The sequence below is a fragment of the Sorex fumeus genome, unplaced genomic scaffold (assembly GCF_029834395.1).
Source record: "Sorex fumeus unplaced genomic scaffold, SorFum_2.1 ptg000026l, whole genome shotgun sequence".
NCBI lineage: Eukaryota > Metazoa > Chordata > Mammalia > Eulipotyphla > Soricidae > Sorex > Sorex fumeus.
Window position 1 is genome coordinate 5432507 of NW_026606083.1, and position 4568 is coordinate 5437074.

A 4568-nucleotide genomic window follows, 5' to 3' on the forward strand; every position below is an offset into this window, starting at 1 on the left:
CTAGCAAAGAGTATCCAGTGACTTATCAAAAATACCATACACAATGACCAAGTAGTATTTTTTTAAAAATTTTATTGAATCACTGTGAGATAGTTACAACCTTTCATGTTTGGGTTACAATCACACAATGATCAAACACCCATCCCTCCACCAGTGCATTCCCCACCACCAATATCCCCAGTATAAGCTCCTTTTCCCACCTTCCCTCTGCCTCCATGGCAGACAATTTTCCCCATACTCTCTATTTTTGGGCATTATTTTGCTATATAGCTATTGAGAGGCTATCATGTTTGGTCGTCCTTTGTCTACTTTCTGCACACATCTCCCATCTCGACCGATTCATCCAGCCACAATTTTCTTAGTGATCCCTTCTCTATTCCAGCTGCCCTCTCCCCTTTGCTCATGAGGCAGGCTTCCCTATGGAGCAATCTACCTGTCCAGTGTATCTACTGTTCTTAGGTGTCAGCCCCATGTTATGTTGTTTTATACTCCACAAGTGAGTTCAGTCCTTCTATATCTGTCCCTCTCTTTCTGACTCATTTCACTTAGCATGAAACTCTCCATGGCTATCTATTTTTAAGCAAAGATCATGACTTCATCTCTCCTGATAGCTGCATAGTATTCCATTGTGTAGATGTACCACACTTTCTTTAACCAGTCATCTGTTCTAGGGCACGTGGGTTGTTTTAGCTATTGTGAACAGTATTGCAATGAACATATAGGTACAGCTGTCATTTCTACTGTGCTGTTTTGATTCCTCGGGATATATTCCAAAAAGTGGTATTGCGGGGTCATATGGAAGCTCAATTTCTAGTTTTTGAAGGACTGTCCATATTGTTTTCTAGAAAGGCTGTACTACTGGGCATTTCCACCAACAGTGAAAGAGTGTCCCTTTCCCCCCACATCCACCCCAGCTGGTTGCTTTTGTTCTTTTGAATGTGTGCCAGTCTCGGTGGTATGAGATGATATTTCACTGTTGTTTTGATTTGCATCTCCCTGATGGCTAGCGATTTGGAGCATTTTTTCATGTACCTTTTGGCCATTTGTATTTCTTTTTTTTTTATCCAGAGTTCAGGACTTTTAATTTGTCCCAAAGTAGCTGAAGCAAAAAATAAATAAATAAATAAATAAAACATTCTGCTTTCCTTTACACCCCCAAACACAAAACAAAAAACAATTATTTGTAGGAAAAAATGATTTTGTACATGGGAAGAAACCAATATAAATTCAAAACTTACAGATAAGGGTTACCTCTATCACTCATCTCTTTAAAAAGTTTATACAAATATCCAGTCAAACCCAACAGTATTCTCCCTTGAAATGTTATCTATACCTATTTCCAAGTAGACCACAGGACTGTATACTATCTTGGAATGTCTTCGGAAGGCTCTGTCATTGATCAGGTAACAGAGTAAAAACCTCAGAGTCCTTTCAAATGGAAGGAAAAAACGAGGGATAGAATAAACTATTCAAATTTCGTCTTCTTTCCTTGTGGCTTGTGATGTCCGCCTCTTCCTCTGCCTCCTTGAAAGCCTCCTCGGCCTCCAAAAACTCCTCGATAGCACAGCAGTAGGGCGTTTGCCTTGCACGCAGCGAACATGGCCGACCCGAGTTCGATTCCTCCGCCCCTCTCGGAGAGCCCGGCAAGCTACCGAGAGTATCTCGCCCACACGGCAGAGCCTGGCAAGCTCCCCGTGACGTATTCGATATGCCAGACACAGTAACAACAAAGTCTCCAATGGAGACGTTACTGGGCCCGCTCGAGCAAATCGATGATCAACAGGAGGGCCTTTACCTTACCTTACCTCCTCTGCCACCAAATCCATCTCGACCTGCTCTGCCACCACCTCGGCCGCCAAAGCCACCTCAACTTCCATCACTACCACCAAAACCACCTTCACCCTTAGGCTTGGCCCAGTCCAAAATAACTTTGATTCCATAAATATCTCCATCTTCCATGGCCTCCTTGGCAGCTTCAGCATCTTCCTCACTGTTGAAATCCACAAAATCGAACCCTTTGGAGGAGCCAGTCTCCTGGTCAGTGACTATCCTTGCCCTAACGGAACCATCAAACAACTCTTTCAACGTCTCCTCTGTGGTTTCCTCAGATAAACCTTTGACAAACAATGTTTTGGATGGCTGGCTTCTTGCATTGGGTGATCCCTTGGGTCCTTGCAACTCCAGCCTTATTGCTCTGCCCTCAATTTCTCTTTTATTACATGAATTTAAAGCTTCCTTAGCTATCTTCAAATGAGGCAAATTTTATAAATGCATACCCTTTAGATTTGCCATTTTGGTTTTGGGGCACTTTGATGAAAGTTGCCTTCTCAAATACTTCTTGAAGAGTTTCTTCTGTTGCACTGTAGGAAAGGTTGCTTAAAACCAGGGTTTTGGACTCACCAATCCAAGTGCTATTCTTTCCACCTCTGTAGTCCTGATTTTGACCCTTTTCTCCAGTATAGTAGAGGGAAATGAACCGTCCATCTATCTCTGTTCCCTGTTTTTCTTTTAATGTTTTCTCTGCATCAGCTTCTGTTTTAAATTCAATGTAAGCAATCCCTTTACTCTTCCCATCTTTGCTGACTAATCTGATCTCCATAGCATATTCAAAAATTTTCTTTAATTCATCCTGAGTAACGTTGTAAGGCAGGTTTTTAGCCAGAAGTGTTCCTGCATCTCAATCTTTCTTACTGTCTTTTCCCTTTGGTTTTTCTAGTTTAACTTCATTGCCAAACATTTTTAAACCAGTAAGTTCCAAGACTTTTTTCCAAGTCTTCAGGAGATTCAAAATCCACATAACCAAACTTCCTAGATACACCAATTCTGACATCTACAACAGCAAGGCCATTTTTAGCAAAAAGATCACTGATACCAGTCTTTAACTCAGGGGCAGATTTGTTGAAGTTCAGATTTCCAGCAAAGAGATTGAAAGATGTAACTGGTTCATTGCCTTCTACTTTCTGTTTCTTGGCTTCAGGAGCTGCTTTCTGCTTGACCATTTCCTTCTTTCTTTTCCCAAGTGCTTGTTTAACAGGCTCTTTCTCCTCTTCCACTTCCTCCTCTTCCTCATCATCCTCGTCATTATCCTTATTCTCATCTTCATCGTCCTCATCATCATCCTCATCCTCATCTTCCTCTTCCTCAGCCATATTTTTGGCCTTTACAGGAGCATCTTTTACGGGAACTTTCTTTCCTTTGGCTGGTGTAATTTCCATAGGTTCTTCTTCTGAGTCCTCTTCATCATCCTCATCATCTTCATCGTCGTCTTCATCCTCCTGGTTGTCATCATTCTCATCATCATCATCTGAGGCAGGGGCAACAGCAGCTGATGTTTTTATCATGGCTGGCTCAAATTCGTCTTCATCTTCCTCCTCCTTCTCGTCGTCGTCATCATCTTCTTCACTGTCATCCTCATCCTCATCATCACTGTCTTCTTAGCATTTTTGCCATTCTTTACACCCATGGCTGGGGAGACTGCTCCCTTCTTACCAGACACTACTACCATGGCTTTTCCTGGTGTGGCACCCTTCTTGCCCAGCGTTGCTACTACTTTGGCTGGTGTAGCTGCTTTCTTGGATGGTGGAGGAGCTACTCCCTTTTTGCCAGGAGTGACAACTGCTTTCTTACCTGATGTGGCCACTGCACCTTTTTTGTTGGGGAAACCATCATCTTCTTTGCTGGAGTTACGACAGCTTTCTTGCCTTTTTTTCTGAGGGATGATAATCTCCTCTTCTCCACTGCTATCGTCGTCTTCAGCCTCGCACATTTCCTCGTCGTCACTGTCTTCTTCTACCTCCTTGGGGAGAGGAGCCATTTTCTTGGTGTCACCTTGATTTTTACTGGCCTTGGTGAGTTTCACCATGATGGCGTCTTATAATGGCGGAGTGTGTGGCGGGTGGGTGGCACAGAGGAGCCCAGAGGAAACCCAGGCGATGTTGATGGTGGCCGCTGGGATTGAAGAGCCCAGAGCATGTATGCTGAGGTGCCAGCTAGCGCTTGAGACTGTGTCAAAAGCTTGTATTTCTTTTTTGAGGAAACTTCTGTTCATGTCTTCTCCCCATTTTTTGATGGGGTTGGAGGTCTTTTTCTTGTAGATTGTACTAGTGTCTTGTATATCCTGGATATTAATCTCTTATCAGATGGATATTGGGTAAATATTCTTTCCCATTCTGTGGGCTTTTTATTGTTTCCTTTGAAGTGAGAAGCTTCTTAGTTTGATGTAGTCCCACTTGTTTATGTTTGCTTCCACTTACATGGTCAGTGCTATTTCATCCTTAAAGATGCTTTTAGCTTCAATGTCATGGAGAGTTCTGCCTACATTTTCCTCTATGTACCTTATGGATTCGTGTTTGATATTGAGGTCTTTAATCCACTTTGATCTGACTTTTGTGCCTGGCATTAGACAGAGGTCAGAGTTCATTTTTTTTCTGCAGGTAGCTAGCCAGTTTTCCCAGCACCACTTTATTTTAAAAAATTATTTTATTATTATTATTATTATTATTATTATTTTATTAGTGAAACACCATGAGGTACAGTTGTAGACTTACAAACTTTCATGCTTGGGTTTC

At 42.3% G+C, this 4568-nt stretch overlaps 1 pseudogene; it reads right to left on the reverse strand.

Moving 5' to 3' along the window:
- Nucleotides 1-1096: 1096 nt before the first annotated feature.
- LOC130024088 (nucleolin-like) lies at nt 1097-3923 on the reverse strand (annotated as a pseudogene).
- Between the last annotated feature and the right edge of the window lie 645 nt (nt 3924-4568).